General features: G+C 37.7%; 1 pseudogene across 1 annotated transcript; it reads left to right on the forward strand.

Annotated features, from left to right (window-relative positions):
- The first annotated feature begins 3,576 nt into the window (after positions 1-3,576).
- LOC145490703 (transmembrane channel-like protein 7) lies at positions 3,577-24,281 on the forward strand (annotated as a pseudogene). Its single transcript, XR_014049725.1, has 18 exons — positions 3,577-4,219; positions 5,358-5,802; positions 6,159-6,243; positions 6,955-7,036; positions 7,581-7,756; positions 10,159-10,307; positions 11,643-11,790; positions 12,518-12,697; positions 13,707-13,849; positions 13,948-14,077; positions 14,861-14,970; positions 15,578-15,679; positions 16,617-16,692; positions 19,521-19,660; positions 20,240-20,272; positions 20,876-20,998; positions 21,623-21,701; positions 22,347-24,281. The product of XR_014049725.1 is annotated as a transmembrane channel-like protein 7 (transcript).
- Positions 24,282-24,288: the final 7 nt, after the last annotated feature.

Raw genomic sequence — 24,288 nt, forward strand, 5'->3', positions numbered from 1 at the left:
GCAAAAGAAACGGTAGAAGAGTGCAAAAGGAAGATAAGAGAGCGGTGAGTGAGATAATAATACTGGCACTCCTCTAAATTGTTATATCGTATACTTTGGAGATCTCTGGTGAGAGGAAAACGCTTGAAGAGGGCGAGAATCTCATTAACGGCCTTTTCATAAATCCAGACAAATGTAGTATTTGAAAAAGGTCAAAATAAAGGCAGCACAAGTCTTTTGTGGGCTTGACAAATTACGGGGAGATAAAACTATTTGCAATAATATATACAAGATAGGAATACTTTAAAAGACAAAAAAAAAAATGTAATTGTTTAAAATAAATGATGTACCTTGTGATTCTTTCAAGTTCTTTCATTGGTCTTTAGCCCAGGCTGTTCCAAACCTGACGGGACCTCTAAAGACTAGAGATTGTTGACCACTTTCTATAGAAATTCGCGATTGCCCAATCGCTAACATACGGTGGGTCCTGAAGGGGTGTATAAATGCCCAAATCCCATTCCGCAGTCTATTTTTTGTCGAAATCCGAGTCTTTCTCCCACTTTTGTGTTTATGCTTTCAAGTTCCAGTGGTTGGTTAGGGCTTGGTGCTTGACTGGACTGGTTAGGGTTAGGTTTTGTACTGGGTTCGGGTTGGCCTAAAGGCATCCGCGGTCAAGTGTCGATTGACAGTCGACAAATTTTCGATCGAGGCATATGAGTCTGTTTACACTCGGCCGACTATCGACCGACTGTTGAGCAAGTGTCGATCGAGTGTCAACTGAGTATCGATCAGGATGTCGATTGAGTACCGATCGAGGGCCAGATCGAAGGAGGGTATCGATCGACACTCGACCGCGGATGCCTTTAGTACACATGATCCGAGCAGGATAGGGTTGGCCATGGGTTCTGGCTTTAGCTTGCGTTTAAGTCTGGGTTGGGTAGGGTTGGATTTTGGGTTGGGTTTGGTATAGCTGGATTTTAGCTGTGGCTGGTTAGAGCTAGGTTTTGGACTGAGTTGGTGAAGGCTGAGCTGGTTTAATTAAGGCTAGGTTTGGATCTGGCTGGGGAAGGGCTTGGTTTGGAGATGCATTTTGTAGGGCTACGATTCAGGTAAAAGATGACGACGGATTGGGTAGGGCTGCATTTGAGAGTCGGCTGGGTGAGGCTAGTTATTAAGATGATATTAGGACCCAGCTTGAAATAGGCAGGGATCGGTGCTGGGGAAATGTTGGGTGCAAGGAAATGTTGTAGTTAAGTTAGAGGTATGTGAGGGGTCAGGTAGGGCAGGCCAATCCATTCCTGTAATCAAGAAAGGAGAGGGAACATTTTGCTAGGAAGGTATGGATGGTTTGGTTGGTTCTACGTTGTGAGGGTAGAGGGTGACTGTTAAGCAGTGGCGAAACCAGCTGACAACAGTGTCATTTCCTTTCTTGTTTAAGTGGAGCTGATCAGTCCTATACATGTTTCGACTATGCAGGGCTGATGGATGCTCGCGGAAGAAAACCGGTTCTGAAAACAGTTCTTGAACCTGCAAATAAATATAAGAGTTAAGGTAAAGTAGGGAGTTATGGAACACAGAGGAGGAACTGTTGATAACCACAAATCCGAAGAGGATTGTTTCCAGTACCACAGTATACGGGCTTTTTACATGATATTAAACACGGTGAAAGCGGGGAAAATATGGGGCACCTAGGAGGAAGCCTTGGCATGTTTTAGTTATTGACTCCAGTTAAAATGGTGTTCTTCTCTGAGAAGTTGAATAATATCTCCACTATCTCTTTGACTTTACATAACTTTCTTCGGGGCCCAAAGGAACTCCGGCCCATGCGTACCTGACTTTCCAGTGAGATTTGACCTGTAGTCCAAAATAAAGAAGACGGCTCTGAGTGATCTTGGCATATTTTTCAGTTTCAATCAGTGAGAAAGCACAGTGAGCGCATCGTTTGTGTGTGTTGGTGTGTACGATCGAGGGCCACTTTTTTCCTAGTGGGACACCACCACCAGCGCTAACTCGCTGAAAACGCTTCAAAACGGCCTCAAACACCGTGAAACAACAAAGAATACGACAGGAAAGCAAGGTAAGTCAGTTTTATTCACAAAACATTAAATTTTAGGTACTTAAAGCAAACTCGTAAAGTTCCCATACAAACCCTTGTAAATCGCATCTTTGTTACACAACACCGCTCGTAGGCAAGAGTCACGTTCGCGTACGTTTCATTTACATTAATTATTTCCTCTTATCTCACGCTTAGGCCGCCTGTGGTCAGATTGATGGCCATTGATTGCGATAGCGGTGGTTGCCTCATTCTGTTACAGGTCCAGACAATCTTTTATAATGGGTAATGCTGTATTCTGCAGAAACCAAAATTATCGACGCAACTGAATGTTGACTTCCTCCACACTTTATTGGAGATGACAATGGCACGATCGAAAACCTGGACGATTCTGGACTGCCTGGTGGGACTACATGATTAGTAATAATAGCGTGGTAAGCGAGTGGAAAGAAAACTTCAGCCTACCCCTAGCCTTTTTTTGGTGGCATTTCAGTGTTTCTCGTTGTCGAGGCAACAAGCAACTTGTTAACCATTCCATCTTGAATACTCTCGGACTTGCCGTCGTGTGTAAACGGTTAGGAATCCGAGCATCCTTTCAGTGTAAACTCCTACGAATCCTAATACTCTGAATTTGATGAATCCGGAAACATTTGCGAATCCGGTCGGTAAAATTTTCTCGGTAAACTTAGTTAAATGACCTCACTCTCCATGAGTTCTCGTAGCTCAGTAGATAGAGCGCCCGCCCGGTGTTCGGGAGGTCATGGGTTCGATTCCTTTCGGGACTCAGAATTTTTCTTTGTCCCACGCTCGTGTCATGTTGATTAATTCACCTTCACATTACCGAGCTTAAAATTCATCATCTTTATTAACTTATCATTACTCACGATGACTTCGATAGCGTTGATCCTAGCAGTATGCAGGACACCTGTCATATATGAACTCAGTTAAATGACCTCGCTCTCCATGAGTTCTCGTAACTCAGTGGATAGAGCGCCCGCCCGCCCGGTGTTCGGGAGGTCATGGGTTCGATTCCTTTCGGGACTCAGAATTTTTCTTTGTCCCACGCTCGTGTCAATTGATTAATTCACATTCACAATGTAAACTTATTGTGAATCGTTGACAGATAAACAGAAGAACGGCTTCTGTTAATTGGGGTTCAATCATGTAGAACACTACCATTCAAACTTTATCGTAATGAAACACCTATTTACAGAATTAGGTAATTTTTAAAGAAGTGATACTCACCTTTTATAATTTAATCTCGTTGTTTACAAAAACGATGATTTCAGCTTCAGGTCAGAGAAATGCAGACATATTAAAAAAACAAACAGACAAACAAACAACAACAACAACAATTCGTTGATGAATTACTAGCTATAACATTCTTTCAACCAACGCGATGAGTGAAAAGAACTCTTTTCTCCCTAGATTGTTAAAAAAAACGATAAAATTTGCAGCCGATTGCAAAATATCGCCATTTCACTTACCGAGAGAACGCTTATGCCGCATTCAGTTTTTTCCCGCGCGAAGCAGCATATTTTTTCTACCGGATGTGACGTCATTTCATTTGGATGAGGGTAGAGGGGAGGGCAGAGTCGGAAAAAAAGTGCCAGGCGACGTAGTCGTTTTCCCAATAAAAAAGAAATATAGCTAGGCGTCCTAGTTAAACAAAGCCCAGTTCCAATTTTTATTTAATCTTCCAGGTCCCTCTTCATAACTAACTTTCAGATCCCTCTGAACGTTTGATCGCTAGTCTCTGAGCGGTAGGGCAGTTCCTCTACCCGGACCCCGACCCGGCTCGGCCGAACTTGGCACAGTATTGTGCTGATTTGTGCTTGAGTGATGTGCTGAACTTCCGTATCTTACCCAGTCTTCCTCGAACTTCGTCAAGCAAAAAAACGCGTTGACTGTAGGCCGCAATATTTGAGCGTATTAGCTTATCTGATAGCCTAGAGTACCGTGAAATTTCAATTATTTTCGGGGGATATTGAAAATAAGTCGTTTTTTTTTTATAGGACAGAGTAACGCCTGCCAACTGCTGACCTACTGGTATGTCTTATGTGAACGAACATGCCTCAGGCGGGAGTCGTGATCAAGGTATTTATCTGGACTTTAGCTCTGGCGCAGGAGAAAACGAAGAAAAACCCGCATCCAGCGATAGTGTAGGCCAAGTTAACAAAAGCTTTGGTAAGATGGCTCCCTGTTTAGTAAACTTGCGGTAACTATTTATAGTAAGCTGACAGTTCTAAACGGAATGAAATCTGCGCGCATTTGAAGCCATTTCTTATGGTCGTTGTTTGAACATGAGACATACGTTTGCAGTCTTACAAACTGTCTTAGCTTACTGATCTTTGAATGGGCAGTAGGGAAGATATTAAGCAGCTTTGGAGATTCTGTTTTAGTTCTTAAAAGTTCGCAATTCAAAGAAAATATGGCAGTATGTTAATTGTGCAGTATCATACTATGCGCGTTGTAAACCAAAGCAAGGTTTTGAATTTAGCTTAAAGCTTATTGTGATCCTATTGTAGCTTCGAATCAAGAGAGAATAGCCTTTCCATGTCATTTCCATATGTCAAACAATAAGTTTGTTGTTATGGGAACTTGAAAATGTTTCAGTCGTAAAAAGCTTATGCAAATACTCCCCGTGACGTATTTGCTAAATTCTAGTTTTGGTTCGATTCACTTCAAAACGAACGATCGCCCATCAACATTCGATGTAGCAGCTTGTATTTGGACTTGGAGATCAAGGTAGGGATATTTGTGATAAGCTAAACAGCATTTTTGAGTTAGCCTTAAGCCTTTTATAGGGTAATACCCCGTAATTTTCTTTGTTTCAAGTGTTTAGGAAAAAAAGAGAAAAAAAGGTTCCTTGAGCAAAATGTGAGCAAAATTATGCGACGCTTATGTCACGGAAAGTTCTGTTATACAAATATTCTTCATAGTTGCATGGAATCAAGCTTAATTCTCTTACATTTTTGATCGGTTAAAATTACTCGAGCTTTACATCTGTTACTGCTTCGACGTGGTTAAACGAAATCGAACAAGAGACAGTAGGATTTTTTCCCGAGGGGCTGTCGAGCTCATAATGGTGATATTGAAGTAAAACACTTTCCACTTTATTATCTGCATATACATTTTGAAATGACAACTTAATTTTCACGACACGTTTTTGTGTGAGAGAAAGGCCCGATTTCATTCGTTTAAGCGTGCACACAGTGTGATAAATTACAGTATCCATGAACAGCTTTTAATTTAAGCTTGAATGTGCAAATTGTGTGTTTTTGGCACGTCAGTTTCTAATAACGTTTCAATTTTACCGCTGAAGCTCTTGAGGAGAGAGGGAATCTCTGGAGAGTACCTTCCCAGGAATCAATGGCATCTACAGACACTTATAACAGCAATGCCTCCAGCATGGTCCATGTTAGACCGGCCAATGCAGGGTATGATGAAGGTGATGATGATGCGTGGGAAGATGACCAAAATTTAGCGAAAAGCATGCCAAGCCACCAGTTTCGCTCCATTAGAGGTCTGCCATCTGAAAATGCCTTTAAGCAAGGGGTGCGAAGAACTCTTAAACAGCGGGTGAACAATTCACGGGCATCTTTTAGAAGCTTGTCTCAAGATAGCACAGATGATGCCACCGCCAATGGCTATGAAGATGAAGTGATCCGTGGTATGGATCTTACATCAGAAGAGTTTGCTGAGCTGACAAAAAGGAGGAAGTCCATCAAGGAAATGCCAACATCAATTAGGCGAAAGCGCAGTCTCAGGTATGTGGCTGGTTTTACCCACCCACTCATCAAAATAGTGACCACCACCCCTCAGCTCCTCTAGAAATTCCAGTTCTAGTTCAAAATTTTGGCTTTGGAGCCCTAGCTCTCCTCCTTGGAATTTCCAATAATCCTCCTTGACGTGGGTATGGGCATTTTCTGGACCTGTAACTTCTCTAATTACCTGTAAGTTGCATCTGCAGCATTTTGGTCAATTAGAATTATTTTAAATGGAGATATTTTGCTAATAATTATTATTACTTTGGACTTAAAAGTTAATAATTAATTAGATATTATTGTTATACACATGTCACTATAAATGATTCGCTGATTATGCCTGTTGTTTGTGTATGAAGAGAGAATGTTGCTGAGTCAGCAGTCCGAAGAGGAAAGGCAAAAAGAATTAGCACCTGGAAACAAATTAAGTTCTCAGTTGCCATGGTAAATAATACAATGTAAATAATGTAAATATTAGTTAAATTTTACTGGGAATCCTGAAATGATGTTTCAGAACATATTGCAAAGAAAATGCAAAAAATGCTGTCTGTCTTTTCTGAATGACATTATTTTGTAAATGCAATGTGCTGTTCATGTACATGTACTTGTCAAACAGTGTTTATACAGGGATGAACATTGCAGTCAGGGAAAAGTCAGGGAAAATCACATTTTTTCAGGGTCATGGAAAAGTCAGGAAATTCTGTATTCAAAATCCCTTTTCAAAGTCAGTGAAAAGTCAGAAAAATTTTACTTTCAGGTTGCCTCAAAGTGTTATTGAGATTTTTCGTGTGGACAGGGCGACTATATATAAACCATCTTTATTTTCGGTGATCACAGCCAGAATAATTATCCTGCATGGTCAGTGAAAATTGCTTTTAACTATAGTCAGTGAAAAGTCAAGGAAATTGTTTAATCTTATGACTTGTGGTTGGCAACCATGTGATATTCAAGCTGTCACAAATTATGCAGAATGAGATCTATACAACTACATATAAAATTATTATACACAGGCATGTTTAAAAAAAATACATTTTATTTATGTATTTATAACTACATGTATCTTGTAGAACACTTTGTAGGTAGAGATTTTGTTTTTGTGAACATTCTTGAACTTTTAGCCACAGAGCTTCTAAGTGTTCCATTTTCTTTCTCCAGGGCTGGCAGCATTTTAAAGATGGAGCCAAAGAAATTCTATATTCTATGGAATTGTGGAGGAGTCATCTTAAATTGATCCATGGTCAGTGCATAGAATAATCATGTACATGTCTGTGACATTTCATTGCTTATAAATACACGTACATTGTACCAGCAGGTGGTATTTAATATACATTTACTACTTTTTTTTGCTTGCTTTACATTTTGTTATAAACATGTACTTGTACATTCACACTTTTTCCCACTTTTACATGTTTTATTGAATTTCCATTTAAGAAAATAAACTTGTGCAATTGTAGACTGATCCGCGGGTAACACTTGGCTAATCTAGGTGGATCAGTCGTTAACAGGATAATTACATGCACTTATTAATAATAACAAAATATTAACTTGTAAACAACAGAGAGACAAAGAAAATATCAACATGTATTCATTTTGTACTTTTAAATGCTACTTCATTTTATATGTAATTTTTGTCCTTAACCTTTTAAAATTAAAGTTTATACTTTTTTGACAAGGTAGGCTTAATCTGTTTTTTTTTAATCTTCTGTAGTACTTACATGTAGGGCAAAGCAGTTCCTCTTGCATTGTTATTTTTTAAATTTTTGTTAAATTTTTTGTTTCAGGCATGTTTGGATCAGGGGTACAATCGTACTTTGTGTTACTGCGCTGGTTGTTTCTTCTTAACATTGTGATCTCGTTGTCAACAGTCTTCTTCCTGTTCATTCCACAAATCATCCATGATCAGAGCACTAAGCACAACACTGTTTCCTTCACAGGATGGGAGCTACTCACTGGGGAGGTAAAACAGCTATGCAGCTTACGTGTAATTCAACATACTTCCAGTTATTTTTGGTCTTACTATTAAAAGTGCAGGTGTACAGTACCAATCAGAAGAAACCTAACAGGGAACGCTTGACAGAACGCGTTCTGTCTCTGTTCCACACGCGTTCCTGTTCCCGTTCTGTGTCTGTTCTGTATCTGTTCTGTATCTGTTCTGTATCTGTTCCGTATCCATTCCATGTCCGTTCCGTATCCGTTCTCCATCCATTCTGTCTTGTTCTGTTCCCATTCTGTTAGCATTCCATCACTAAGCGTTGTTGGAACTCGTTCAGAAGAATGAGGATTCCGAGAACTTGTTTACAAGATTAGCAACACTCATTTACATTTCATGAAATGGGTTAAAACTGTTGCATTATGTGAGAATACAAACAGTTAACTTAAATTTTTGTGGTGAAAGTATGAGTCTAGTTACTCGAAAAATACGGGAAGATGGTATTGTAACTTCAAGGCTAGTTAGTAAGTCTTTTCCGAAATGATACAAAGCGACTAGTAGTCTGCGTGATTGCCCGAGGAAAGGAAGAAGTAAATCAGCTTGCTAAGCACCTTTAACGCCATCAATGAAAAAATGCAAGCAAAAGATGAACTTTCGGCTCTTGAATTTACACGAATACTTTTAATGAGATTTAAAACTGTTTGGCGAATGCGGCAGAAACTTGGCTGGAGGACGTACGTGAGCGGTGCAAAGCACTGACAAAGAGCTGAAGCTTTTAGTGATGTTATTTTCACAGGCGAATGCTCAGTTAAGATTGAACATTATCCTCACTGATCCTTCCGCAAAAATGGCAAACAACACCATAATAAAGGTCAACCAAGATATCGATGTTTTGTTTTGTTTCTCTTTATGTGGAAACCTTTCAATCTCAGTCTAACTCGACTCGTCCATCCATTTCCTTATTTGGATATAACTTGGGCTTGTCAACAAAAACAAAATGGCCGCAATGAACACGAAATGGACAAGAAGATGCAGGGAAGATGCTTGCTTAGTGCGTATAAAAAGAAATAAAAAAAGACATAAGATGATTTGCTCTGTCATTTTCTCAAGATCGCCAGGCTGGACAAAAATTGGAGAAACGTGTATTTAAGGTTACATCATTTCCAAATCCTTGGTAAGGACTGTGATAGCGTATTAAACTTACGAGCAAGTGTTCTAAAGAACATTCTCTTATAGTTTGTGTTCTGGAGAATGCTTTTTTCCATTTTTGTGATTCACAACCATTCTGTATCTGTTCCATTTCCGTTCGGTATCTGTTCTGTACCCATTCCGTTTGTGTTCTCGTACCTGTTCTGTATCCGTTCCGTTCCTGTTCCGTTTGCATTCTTGTACTTGTTCTGTTTCCATTCCGTTCCCTTTCCGTGCACGTTCTTGTACCCGTTTTATACCCGTTCCGTTCCCATTCTGTTCCTGTTCCGTTCGCGTTCTCATAACTGTTCTGTATCCGTTCGGTTCCTGTTCCGTGCACATTCTCATACCCGTTCTGTATCCATTCTGTTCCCATTCGCAAACATGTTCCCTGTAAGGTTTCTTCTGATCGGTACTGTAGGTATTTATTCAAATTACATAATAATTAGTTTAGATAAGAACAACTTACAACAACTATTGAAACAAAACAGAAAAAGGAGTCCAATAAAGGGCATCAAATTACCAGCTCATATAATAATTAAAATGTCAAATTATGGCTGTCATTAGAATATTATTGTAAAGTAAAGATCTGCTGGGACAAAATTTGTATTAATAGTTGTTTTGTCTCAAATTTGGCAATTCCAGGACTTACCCATATCCACCAAAGGGAAGGGCACTTATTCTAAGCAGGAACTTGGGGGATTTTTCAGGGAAACCTTTCAAGACTAGTTCAAGCTACTTAGTAGTACTGTTAGTGGGATTTCTGCAGTTGTTGGGCAGGCTGTGCGCAAGCAAATCTTTTACATTTCTTGTCCAGTACAAATACATTTCTGATTGCCTGCAAACACTAAAATAAGGAAAAATTGGCACAACAAGGACAACAAGAACAAATAGCTTAATATGGATGGTTCTTATTTGTTAAAGGAAAAACTATTGTTTGCTTTACAATAGGCTATTAAAATCTTGTGAGAAGTTCAGGCAGCTGTACTTACAGTTTTTTAAAGCTCTCACGAGACGAGAGTCTTGTCATGCGAGACGAGAATCTCGTCTCGCGAGAAGGTGGTAACTTACTTTTGAGCGGTACTGTACAAGGTTAGTAGTTGTCATCTCAAAAGACTGTCTGGCACAGGTTTTATCTTGTGATTTTTCATAATAGCTGTTTCAAGGACATTTGACCAAAATTGTAGATACAGTTGGATGTGTGCATGTACATGCTGAGCTTTTGTTCCTTGGTTTTTAAGGGTTGGTTCAACACAACAGAGCTGTACTATGGTGCTTACACCAATGAAACAGTTGAAAAGATTGATGACTTTAAGTATAACCTGCCCTTAGCATACCTGTGTGTTGGAGGTGGCTATCTATTGCTGTGTTTAATCATGCTTGTTTACAGGTAATTTCTGGCAACACTTAGTCAAGATTCTGATTACAATTTTTTTTTTAATAACTAGGATTAAGAATTGGGGTAATTAGGTTTCTTACCAAGCTTTGGAAAATGATGTGAGACACAACTTTTCAGAGTTAGCGAGTCATAAAATATGGTAAAAATAATTATTACCGTATTTACCCGTGTATTAGTCGATCCCGTGTATAAGTCGACCCCCAATTTTTGAGGCCAAAAACTAGATTTTCTTAATTTCCAGGTAAGAATTTCTTGGAAAACTTATCTTGTATTTTTTAAAATTATCTTTCAGCTACCACAGATATGTAAACAAATCACAGCATGTTTCAATGCGCAGTTTTAAAGCTTATTATGGCACGTATACGAGCGTTTTACCCAGTTTAGCAACACATGTGCATGCAGACTTTTTGATGATAATTTTTGTAAAATGCTCACAAAAATCAAACGTAAGGATTTCAAACAAGCCTTTTTAAGTGCGAAGAGATTAAAAGTGGCTTTATAAGACAGGCAAAACACCAAAGAAGCTCACGACTTTCAGAACGACGCCATAAACAAAGTGCAAAGCGTGTGTTGGGAACTTGGTAGTCAAGCCTTGAAATCGGTCAAGTACTGGTACAGAAGTCCTCGTACTCGTATCCTGCCAGGTTACCAAGCAGAGAAGTTCCAAGCGCGAAAGATATTTTCTCGGAGCAGCTTTACTACAGCTTTATTTAAAGGAAAAATATTGGTTCTTTATGACAAAATTGAGCCAGTGAGTGTCTACAAGATCCAGGTTAAAATTTAACGAATAAATGTTGATGCATTTTAACTTGAAGCTCTGACATGGAGAGACAGATCGCTAAGCGAACGTACGTTGTAAACTGTGCTGCCGCTTATCACATGTTTGTTAACATTGAAAGGCAATTATTATGCTAATTATTTGACTGGCGCTTGGATCTCAAGTTTTGACCCATGTATAAGTCGAGGGCGAATTTTTGGACTGATTTTTAGGTCTTGAAAGGTCGACTTATACACGGGAAAATACGGTAATAATTAATTTAAGATAAGGAAGTGTGATGTTAAGTGCCTCTTAATTAATATTTTCTACACGTAAGCTCATTTTGTACAGTCATGCAAAAGGCCACTGTCTGAGTAGCCAATGCTAACTTTAATATGGCTTTTTTAAGTTTGTCCAAAACTATTTAATACAAATAGCAAAGTTTGAGGAAATACGAACAAGATATCTACATGATGTAACTATGAAAGTTTGTGAGGAGAGATAGTTCATAACTCAATTCACACAATCATGTCATGATCAGTTTTTTTTTTATTCTAACATAAATATAGCATGGCAAACTCATACAGAGAGAACTATATCTACGCTGGAGATGAATTTAGTTTCTTCATTTCCAAAGCCTTTTGTTCGTGGGATTATGGAATAACAGACAGGAGTGCAGCATTGTTGAAACAAAAAAGTATCTTCAATGAACTTCAGGTGTGTTTGTGTTGCTGTTGCTATAAGTGTTACAGTTGACTGACTGTAGAATGTTTTCTGTAGAAAATAATTATATCTTACAAAAGTTAATTCTTATCAGGCCAGGGAAGTATGTTTAAGTTCTGATAGACAGTATATGCAATGTGTAGTTGATATCAAGCTGCAAATTATAGCAAAATAGTTGCGAGGAGCACCACCATCCACTGTGCCACAAAGCCTAAATAGAGCTCTGTTTAGCCTGAATATCACTCAGGTTAACCTGTTTATGAGAACTTGGGAATTTGACATTTAGTTTTAGTCAAAAAAGTCTACAGTCTGCTCTCTGCAAATGTGATACATGTATGTACATTGAATATGCACAGTCACATGCACAGTCACAAGCTCCCCACCAACCCGTTTTATGGTCACAAGCTTCCCAACCATCTACATCACACAATCCTATGTAACACTCAGCTACATGTACCTTGGCAATCATTTGTGTGTCTCACCCTACGGATCCTGGTAACACAATTATCTCCCTCCCAGTTCATTATGAGTACAAGACGTCCTGACACCACTGCCCCTTTACAAACTCAAGGTTAAATTTTTCTGTGGTTAATGTATTTCCAACACAAAAATTAGCAGGAGTAATACATTATAATAACGTTTCGACATTGTTGGGATGTCGTTGTCGAGTAAATGTGTATGTTTTTAGCTGATTTAATTTTGAAAAAACTTCCTTTTATAGGAGGCCATTGCTGAGCAGAATTATAATGTGGCTCGCACATTGAGTGAGAAGTGTAACATATTCTGGCTTCGTATCCTCACAAATTTCACTGTCCTGACCTTAATGGCAGGAGCAGCCTATCTCATCCAGTTCTCAGCCAACCTCTCATCAGTAAGCAAATCATTTTGAATCAATAATAACGTATAAGCTTCAACTACATGTAATTGTATCAATGAAGGTGTCATGTAAGTAATACATGTACAACAATAATTTATGTTCCCCGTGTAATTAACTTTTAATTAATACCATTTGAACAATAATTTGCTAGGGGTCACTATTAATTAGGCTTTGCACTCACAATAATATAAAAACTTAAGATGTCTGAAATTGAAGGTGAGTGTCTTGTGTTTATTAAAAATTATTAAACATTGAACTCACTATCTCTCTTCTGATTGGCCAAAAGCGTACAGTGACTTTTCGAAATCAGTGCCTGTGACGTCATCTAGCTGCAGATTATGTAATAATCATGTCAAGGACACTCAAGGTCATGGGTAGTCATGTCATGTATGACCGCGGTGCATGATTTCTAAGGGTAATCACGTCAGGTTCGTGTGCTTGTGTGTTGCTTGCCGTCACTGAAGAAGCAAAAACGTGACTTCCATTTTTTTCCCTTCAATGTATAAGAAAACAATTATTACATTTAGTTTTTGTGATATGCAGAATAATCAAGGTCTCGGTAAGGGTTATCGGCCTCAGCCTTGGCTTTGGCTGATAACCCCTACCTCGACATTGATTATTCTAGATATCACAAAAACCAAATCTAATAATTGGTTATAACAGTTATTGGACGGTATTGATCCATTGAGAGTTGTTTTAAGATCCTGGCTGGTGATTGTCTTATGGACTCTAGTGGACTTACTGTTATTTCAGTTATATTCAATTTTCTGAGCTTCCCTCCTTCAGAATCAATGTTGAAGGGTACATGTACATGTAATCTAGTATTTTCAGTACAAGTTCATGTATGTACATATGTACAGTAGGCTGGAAGAATAAATGTCAATGCTCTATCAGGTGGGTGGGGGGAAAGGGGGTATGTTTGTCTGGTCTCTTTCACCATGAAGACCTTCTGGTATTTTGTAGGGCTTAATATCAATATTATTAATAATAATACCTAATAAATAATAAATGAACGATGTATCTTTTTACTAAGGACACAGATAATGTGGTGGAGAAGCTGACGCTCCCATTAGTAGTGTCTGGCATCAACCTTCTTTTGCCATTTGCCTTTCGAATTATTGCAAGCTTAGAAAGATACAGAAGTCCTCGAACTACCATTAACGTCACTTTGGCAAGGTACTGACCACAAAATGACTTAGAAACATATACAGTAATGTCCAATTACCAAAATTTCCCTTTCTGTAGTTGCAATAATAAACTTTTTGGCATTTCAGAACCACATTAATGATGTTAATATCAGTGACAATGGTCGTTGTTTTATTGTTTGTGGACATTCGATGCCGGGACTGTAAAAGCAACTCTGATGACTCTAATGACGCTGTCTCTAACAACACCTGCAAACCAGTAAGCATATACCGATAAATATCTGCAGTGTAGGTAATGCTTGACTGTGTCACATAAATAAAAAAAAAATTATTGTAAAATGTACAAGTACATTCAGTTCCTCATCTAGCTGTTAAGGTACATCTACATCTACATCTCCCTTTTAGTAAGAGGAAGACAGCATGTGGAAGGAACAGATGATTAATAGTAATTATCAACCATTCAACCAGCCAGGCATTGTATATAATTTTGTTTGTACAACTGGACGTGGCCCTTTGTAATACTGTCATTACAACCCGTCCAGGACTGTTTCTGTTATAATTTACATGAGGTATAGAGTGTGTTTGGTCTTCAAGTTGATCGACTTCAGGCATTTACTTACAATAGATTCAATTTGCCAGGATTTGCTCGTAGGAAGTGTTGTTTTTTTTTTTTACATCTATTGAGTCTTTAAGAAGGTACCAGGGACTAATTCTCATGTGGATCGATCTTCATACATGTAAGAAATCACAACTTATTGATGGTTGACATCTGTGGCTCGAAAACACTGTATGGTTAACTCTATAAAACTGGACAGAAAAAAGTCATAGATTAAGAAGGTAATTTACAGGCATGTTTGGAGAGTATCTGGTTAGTATATTTTACGACACAATAATTATTATGATCGATTACTTTTATGAACTTGAGATGGTTACACACATATTTTACTGGTTCAGCGAAGAATTCATACTCACTGATGACTTATTATCAGTGAATGCAGTATTTTCAGCTATCTTTCATTATTTCTCTACTGCTTATTATTAGGAAATTAGCCAGTGTTGGGAGAACTATGTTGGACACACATTCTATCGACTTGTCATCGTGGACTTTGTGTTCTTGTTACTCTCAACCTTCTTTGGAGAATTTGTCCGTAGGTATGTGACTCCCTTGCTTTGCATGTATTTGCAGTCATGTAATGTGCCATAATGTTCTGAACTAAAAAGGTCCTGCTCTGTAATGAGCCCTCCCCCTCTCAATCTTCCTACCTGCTAGAACTTCAAGTTTTCAATGAGCACCTTACATCATTTTTGAGTTCCATCTTAAGTAAGGGTTTCAGTATGTAGTAAGAAAGTTTTTCCTGTGGTCGGCTGCTGCTAACACAGTGCATAACTTATGCCATACTTGGTTAACCTGTAGTAGAGGGCTTCCCTGGCTTTGGCTGTTTGACTGATGGAATATTCAGACCTTTTTCTCTGTCTTGGCTGTTGTGAAACAAAGGCCAAGAATGAGACCTGTAACATAATAGTTTATGGCATTTTGTCCCAGCTGGGATGAATGGGATGAGTGAGTGAGTGGTATATCATTCTATTTATGTTGATTTATGACTTGAAATACATGTACATGTACAGTTGTACTAGACTCCCCTCTCTATCACCGTCCCCTCCCAACCCCTTCAAGCGGTACATTGAATTTGAAGTGATAATCCAGTTATATTGGAACAATAAATAAATTAAAGGAACTTTTCTCTGCTCCTAATTCTAGGATACTTACTGTGAATTGTCAGTGTTGCAAGACAATTGGTCCTCCTGGGTTTGACATTTCAAGGAATGTAATTGAATTGATATATTCACAGTTCCTATGTTGGTAAGAATTGTTTCGTGTTTAAGGCATTCTACTATGGATGTAGAAATGTGTATTAAACAATAAAACACATTGAAATGGTATTGAAAGAAGATTCCTGGTAATTTGAAAGTATCTCCAAAAAAGGATTAGGTGTCCTGATCAAAAATTCAAATTTGAATGTAGAAGTCATAAAAAGAAGAAGACAGAAATCATAATTGAGATCTATGGAGAAGAAAAGCAAATGTTAGAATTTAAAGCAGCCCCAAATGAGAAGACATACTGGTAAACATTTACGTAGCCTGGGCTCCGTGGCAGATGCCGTTTCAAGTTTTTTGCAGGAAGAGGCTCAGCAAGATATCAAAATTTCCTTTCACTATTCATCTACAAAGCTTTACATTTAAGGAGAGTTTGGCTCAACATCACCGCAAGCAAATTGACAATGACCTGCTTTCGGCATTGGAGTAAAGTCAAATATTATAATTTTCCAATAGTTTCTGAGCAACATTGCAGCACTTGCTTTCCGAGAAAACCTCAAACTGTGTGTTGTATGCGGCCTACTTTAGTTAATTAGTTTCATGTAAACAGCCTCTCTAATAACTGCGGTTTAGTTACGAAACCTCAGTAAGCAGTAACCGTAGTAAACCTCTCTCATGAAAACACGGCATATGTCATCCCTGCTCTACAAGGTGTAAGTTGCAAAAGACCTCACTGGTGTTTTCCTATATGCACTAATCTTGAATTTTGTTATTGTTGACATACACTTAATATTTTCAAGTTATATGTTTTGTAGATTTCGAACTTTTGTTCATTTTTTGAATGGCCATCAATAGGAGTTTTTTTACTGCCAATAGTCACTTTTTCAACAAGTTGGTGTCGTTTGCAATAGTTAGGAGAATTTGTATTTTTAGCATAAATTAGAAGGATATTTATATTTCCATCTATTTTTCTCTGAATTTAGGATTGGCACATTCTACAGCCCCATGTTACCACTAATCCAAGTCATAAAGCTGTTCATTTTGTTTTATGTGAAAAGGGTATGTGTAATCATAGCTTAATGTTACAAATTCCAAATTCAATGTACTTTTTATTTTGGTCTGGTTTTGGACAAGTAAATACCATTAACATCATCATCATCATCAGTCCTCATCGAGCCATTGGATGCATAAGGCCTTAAATACCATTAACAAGTAGTTTGAATTTTTCTAAGTGTACTAGTTATCTTGTCTGAGTAATTAGAATAATTTCTATTCCACCGAAAATTCCAGTCAAGTTTTTGTGTGGGGGAAAAATATATTGAGGTATGGAAATTTCGAGGGAAAGTCTTTGATCAAAATTTAAACCTTATCAGGATAACTTAATTAGTCAATCATAATAAGCACTCTTTTAATATCCCTCGTAATGGTATTATTAACTAATTATTAACCAAGAGTGAAGTCTTTATGGGAAAATCTCAGACCGAGACGATGCCATATTGACCAAGCAATAGTGCGGTCAATACGGCGAGGCTGAGGTTTGACACTTTCCCATAAAGACCGAACGTTCAAGGTCAATAGGTTGTCTTTTATATATGACTTTTTTCCTTTGTTTTTTCAGGCTCGTAATTGGCCCATGGCCATAAGGGAAAAATAATACCCTAGAATTAGCCAATCAGGGCATGTGTTATATCAGCTACAAACACAAGCCATACATGTATAATAAATCATTTCAATTAAAGTTAACTAGCAGTACATTTTTTTTCAACTTATTACAGCAAGGAGCCCAAGAGTTTGACCACTTTTAAATTATTCACATTCTTTCATGCGTTCTTACTTTCCCATCAGAAATCAAGAAGTTCCATCTACCACTTTTGATTGGATAGTCAGGCATGCATGACAGAATGTGAATTAATTAAAGTGCACCTAACCCCAAAAATTTTTTTTCGCTAGAACGAATCTGCTTATTATTTGAAATAGTTCTGCGAAAAAATTTTTGGATTCCGTTAAATCCTCGATTTTCTGTACCACGACGAAATCTCGAAAATAGCTCCAAAACACCGCCATTTTGTTTCACGACCAAGTTTGAGGAGAATGGGTCCAGCGGCTCTTGTGACGTCTACCCAGGAAGGTTGGATATCTCATTTCCTCTCATCTCCTTCAGGATGGTGCAATACACATTCGAAAAGTGCGCAGAAACGCCTTCCAGAGGTGCTATCGGCTGTTGCAGCAATATTCCAGATTTAAAGAAAGGTATACTGTACAATTTACTGGCGATGATCGGTTAATGGTGCAATAAAGACGTAAACGATGGTTGATTTTGTCGAACCGAAACAAGCGAACTGAATCTGTGAGAACCATTGAAGAACTCTCACTGGAATTTGTTCCGCAGACTTTCGAACGCTGTTTTCATAAATTTTCTGCTTAAAGCTAACCAGCAATTTGTAGAAATACCACCGACAACCTATATCTTCCAATCCCGCAGTATTTATAACATAACCGGCAAAGTTGTGTGATCCGGTCATGATCAAGAAGCGTTATACTGATATGTAAATAGATCGCAACTGTACGCCGCTAACCAACACTTATTTCTCTTTCGATTTAGATGAAAGTCGAAGATTAATCCTTTAGAATTACATGATAACAAAATTGTTAGACTCACAGAGTTTTTCGAAGGTTTGGAAATCAGCAGTGTGACAAAGATTCTGTGCAATAGCGTCGAAAATATGACCGCGTAACATTATCTGCGGACCGCTTAGGGAACACATCCTTTTCGCTTATCCGACGAATTTCACTGCAAACTTTGAGGACAATTTATATTGGTTATTTGGAGTTACGACTTAGAACGTGTGACAATGTGAAGTCGGTAATTGTATGAAATGTTTCCTTCCGCCTTGCTTCCTGCAGCTTCACAAATACAGGTCCAAACAATACAATTTTCAATCGATCGAAGCCAATGTTTTGGAGGTCATCAAGTCTCGAAAACTGCAACACGTACGTCGCTCTTATAAACATGAAGCATTCAACTGAAAGTAAAACACAAACTGGATTTAACAGAACCTTGACAAAATACATTCTCGGTAAGGACAAATGTAAACGGGCTATAAACACGCGTGGGAATCTTATGTTTAGTTGACGAAATTACCATCCAAAGCAGTCCTTGAGTTTTCTTTCCTGCTGTTCGTTTGCCTGCTTGTCCACTTCGTATCTAGCTTTCCATTCCTAATATACAAGCAGCTTGTCCGCAAAGATGTCTTCCCCGTCGTCGCTTGAAATATTGCAAATTGCTCTCAAAGCTCTAAGCAGTGAGTTCACAGTTGTCGAACGTGCTCGATCGAAGTTTATTTCGGAGCCTTCCGAATCGAAACTTAACTCTGACTCCAGTGACGAAAAAGAAATGATTCTGAGACAAAACTTGGACGTTTTAGTCCCAAAATACATCGGAACGATTAGTTTTGCATTCTATTTTCTCAAGCAAATACAGTGAGTTGACTGAGGCACTATTGTGTTTGGTTCCTGGGTAGACATCATCAGGTACCGCCGCCCCAGACTCCCTAAAACGCGGTCATGAAACACTTAATCGCGACTTTGAAAGGGCATAGAAAATTGAGGATTCAACCAAATTCAAAAATTTCTTCGCCCAAATGCTTCAAATAAAGTCTAGATTTGTTTTAGCGAAAAAAAATTTTGGGGTTAGGTGCACTTTAAAAGTGGTCACACTTTTTGGCTGATTGCTCTGAAAGTTTCTGAAGAAAATACTTACAACAGGTACACTGGAAATGTTTGTAAACATTATTATATGCATATGTGCATGCATGCATCAAGTTTCAAAAACAAGCAGTTATGGAAAACAAAAATTATTCTTGCTTTGTTTCTTTTCTCCACTGTAGATCAGTGTGGTTATGAACTGTCGTCCATCTATGAGGCCATTCAGAGCATCCAGGATGAATTTGTTGTTCCTCTTTTTACTGGCTGTGACCTTCACTCTGTCCCTGGTTGTCATAGGATATACCATTATGTCAGACGATGTGTTAGTAAATATTTTGTCAAAGATAATCAATAATTATGTTAAAATGGGTTTGAAAAGCAAACAAGATACTTGTCAGTGTGAGTTGGTTTTCTTTTTAGACAAATATCGTCGCCTCAGACTTCTGGTGTTGCTGACTTATCTGATGCTAGTCAAATACCCCAATTAAATTCCACTTTTTTTTAAGCAATAGACCACAAGTTTTTATGGTTTATAGGCTGATAAACCACGCGGGATGTTGGAAGAACATGAGAAGGATTCGTAAATCATGAGCCGCAGGCAAGTGATTGATGAATTCTGCGAGTGTTCTTCCAACATCCCAAGTGGTTTATCACCCTATAAACCATAAACACTTGTGGTCTATTGCATTTATATAATAATTCAGAAGACACGCAAAATTTCCATGAGTTTACTGGCACAATAAACCATGGCTGATTGACCAATCAGAGCACATGCATTATTTAATTATTATATAAACTGTAATAAACTATGTTGAAGGTGCCTCTGAAGATATATCCAGAGTGCTACTAACAGTAGTGTGCACAATGAGATGTACGTTAACATGCATTGTTCTTTCTACAGAACATGCCCTTCAAAACTGTGCGGTCCTTTCAAGTAAGTTTGTCTATGTTACAGTTAAGTATTGGTATATATTAACAGTGGTTGTAAATTATTAACCAAGAATGATGAATGCGAGCCAGCTAGTTCTGAGCACATTTTGATCAGGTGGCTTGATATAAATTACTATAATTATCACAAGTGGCTAGTCATAAGACTAGGTTGAGAAGCCTTGTCTTCCTGTATAAGGCTTGTATTTTCAAGCCAGATACCTGTAGGCAGCTGTTTTTATCTAAACATTGTTTTTTATCTAAAATTTACAGTCGAACCCCCATTAAGGGTGTTGCATTAATTAAATGTGAAAGCAAATTAACTAAGAATAATAGTTAATTTTTTTCAGTGCTGTGCAGTTCCAGAAAATATCCATAATTCCCCCACAGAGGGGTCTGGAATTTCCTTGGGGATGGACAGTTTTCTAAGATCAGAAAATTTAAAAATATATGTGAAGCTGTGTAATTGGAATATCCAGACAGATTTGGGGAGGGGGGGGGGGGGGTCTTGGAAAAAATTCCTTCCATGGGGAAGGAGCTACCTACACATTTAGACTGCATGTATAATGTTACTTATTTTTTTGTTTTTGTTTTTTGTTTTTGTGTGCAGAGGTCGAGATTTCATGTACCAAGTTATTACTGATACAACTGCGTCGTTTCCTAACTGGTTACGATTAACCATTGGTTACTTGTCATCAGCAAGCTTCATCACCATGTTGTTCTGCATTCTTGGGTAAGATTACAGTTTAATCCATAGAGGTTAGGGGTGACTTCTGTACAATAATATTTGTCCAGTTGTCTGGAGAAAGGACAGTATATCCTTGTTTATGAACAGTTCTAGAGTATTCCAGTCCTTATTGGATGCCAGTTAGCAGCGTGGTGGGAAGAAATGTTCTCTGTTTGTTTCATTGCAAGACTTACATGTATATTGTAACCTGAATTTTGACAGAGATTTTGTTAGCAGGGTGCTTGTTGTCGTAACTAAATTCCCTTTTTTTTTTTTTTTTTCAAATTTCTTATCTTCAGCATGTAGATTCATAATATAACTCTTTGCCATAGATCCAATGTGATCTTTAATCAGTTTTGTTGCTCATACATTAATTTTGTGATCAGTGACTGACTTGTGTTCTATGGAGGTCCATTCACATGGTAATACTACATGTAGTTCCAGAGATATATGTACATATGATGGAGTCAGTGCACAAGGAGTTATGCATTTAGGTTTACATTTATGTAAAGGACAAAAACATCAACTAAATAATTTTTGCTTGCATGATCCACATGAAGTTAGTAGTATTTATCTGTGGGATGTTGCTAAAAACAATTTAATAGTGATTTCAACTTCTTAATTTTATAGGGTTATTGTCTACTACCACAAAATGCTGAAAGACTCAAATGAGAAGAAGATTAAACTATTAAAAGAGCAGATTTCCCTGGTGAGTATAATCAACAATAAATTATTCTCACTAGATAACTATCAACACAATATAAAAGAGATCATGAATCCACATGGAGATATTGTCTTGATGCAACACCTGCCTACACCCTAACAACTAACAACAAATTGACGTGTAAACTTTGCTTGGTTTTATGTAACATTATTGCCAGTTTCCAACAGTGGGCTGCCTGTGATACAATAAGCTCAAAATCTAACACCTCCCCCAACCCCATTTTCATGTAGAAGATGCCCAGGGGGAGGGGAGAGATTCCCATATGGAAAGGACTGGGATGCTCGTAGTACCTTTTAGGGGTTAAAGAGGCAGTTTTGGTATCTCTTGGGTGTTCAGCCTCAAAGGGTCCACAGCAGAAGCTTTTGTGGTGTCTTTTAAACAGGGTGTAGAGGCGAAAACAGTATGATGATGTGTTGTTTTGAAATTGGTAACTCTTAGGGGTGAAAAAATTTCATGCCACGCCCACAACCACTTGCAGAAGGTGTATGGCTAGGATCTTGAATTGGTACCTCCTGGAGGTTCTTTTCAACATCTCCAATGAGTGCCAGCCCCATCTCTTTAATGGGAATTCTCCCTGGACTCCCTGAAATGCCAAAATCCCTGTTAATCATCACCCCTATTATTTTGCAGGCTGGCCGTGACAAGTTGTATTTGATAAAAAGAATCAAACAGGGCATGAGCATGCACGTTGGTGATAATGGTTTAGAATAGTTGGAATATTATAATCTCACAGCATTTGCCAACCACTTGCAGAGGGTGTATGGCTAGTCATATGCATATCATCAAGGAATTGTTTGGTAGTTTTAATTAATACTACAGACATCTCTTCACACTCAGCCAACAGTGCAAGAGAGATGCCTACAATTTGACGTGAATAATTTCATACCATGTAAACATGACAGAAATCCAGGTAGTACAATCCAAAAAAATACATTTTTTATCCACCTCTGAGGAGGTATTATGTAATAATAATTACAGTCTGTAGTTACTGCACTGTAAAATCAAGGTTTCTATCGGCTGGCACCAAGAGAAATGGTTCTAAATCTTTTATTTTAGTATAACCCAGTAGCTGACGTAGTTTTAAACAGTTTTGCTGAATGTAGAAATGAAATCAGGGCTCCAGATGAGATTTCAAAGTTGGGTGTCAAGAAGGAATTTCAATGGGTCAATTCCCACTACCCTCATCAAATCATTATTAATTTTCTAGTAATTTGTGAGGTCATGTAGCTGACCTTGTAGGGTTGTTTACCTGAGACTTCCCACTTGTCTGCAACACTGTGTAGAACTACAACTAATGTGCATTTGCCAACAGACAGCCACTCTGTTATGTATAAAATATTATATATTTGCATGACAGTAGTGTTCTAATTAGACTAATGGACAATAGTAAATTAAGGTAATTCTTAGTTTCTTTTTACATTTAGATTTTAGTGTATAATTAAAAACTGTACAGAGGTTTTAAATCAAACAATATTATTTAGTGTGCATAATGCTTTGTATGTAAGCCTTAGCAAACATAGCTTTGTCAATAATATTTTTAATTATACATCATTATTTTTTGCACTGTGATTTTAATAAGAATATTTGAGGTAAAAAAATTGTCATATAGAAATGTAAGTATTCTTACATAGTTAATAACATTGCAATGTAAAGCTTAAGATGGTTAATTAATTGGTTAAAACTGATCAAAATATAGTCAAATTTGACACTTGTGCTGTACATGTACTCATGTAATAATATTTATTAACTCAGGTTAATGTTTTGGATAACAATCTTTAAAATAATATAAAGTAAATTTGACTGTGTAAACTATCGACCAAATGTAGCCTAAAAATAGTTGTAGGATATTCTTATTGCTTACAATGTATGAATCATTCATTTAATGACATTCATAGGACTGTGTACTGTAAAACAGTATTGTATTATAATTATGAGAACTTGTACTAGGGACATTGTGCCTAACCCTTGCAATAATCATGTAGATTGGGAAAATGCACAAACAGTGTTATTAAAGGAAACATTGTTTTCCACTAACTAATGATAATTCTATGAATTTGTTGTGTGCTGTTTGATGAAGAGTGGACAGCATTTTGTTATATTTCCAAACACAAAGAGAGTTGAAAATATGACTCCAGCAGAGTATTTTTTTGACAAAATTCAAGGTGTTTGGAATGTGACAAAACACTGTTTTCTGGACGGTGCTTGAGATCATAATTATCTCAACCTACTGCTGTATTAAGAAAATGGCAAAAAAAAAAAAACAAAAAAAAAACATGAACTAAAAAGACAACAATTTTAGAACATATTCCCATACTACTAAGTCTAGGTAGACTTTCTAAAAGTTGTCCTAGCCTCCCATTGTTGAATAGGGCCAGCATGAGCATGTGTTCATCTACCCTATGCTTTTCCCACCTCGAGCGTCTTAGTCTTGAGTGTCGCAGACATTTTTTTCTTTCCAAGTAAGGCTTTCACAGCTGGATTTGAGGGCAAGCCTTATAAAATAATAACACCAACCCTCTTACCTTAAAATAAGCTCACCAAAGACACCTTTTTAACAAAAATGCTAAGGGTT

The sequence above is a fragment of the Orbicella franksi genome, chromosome 6 (genome assembly GCF_964199315.1).
Source record: "Orbicella franksi chromosome 6, jaOrbFran1.1, whole genome shotgun sequence".
NCBI classification, from domain to species: Eukaryota; Metazoa; Cnidaria; class Anthozoa; order Scleractinia; family Merulinidae; genus Orbicella; species Orbicella franksi.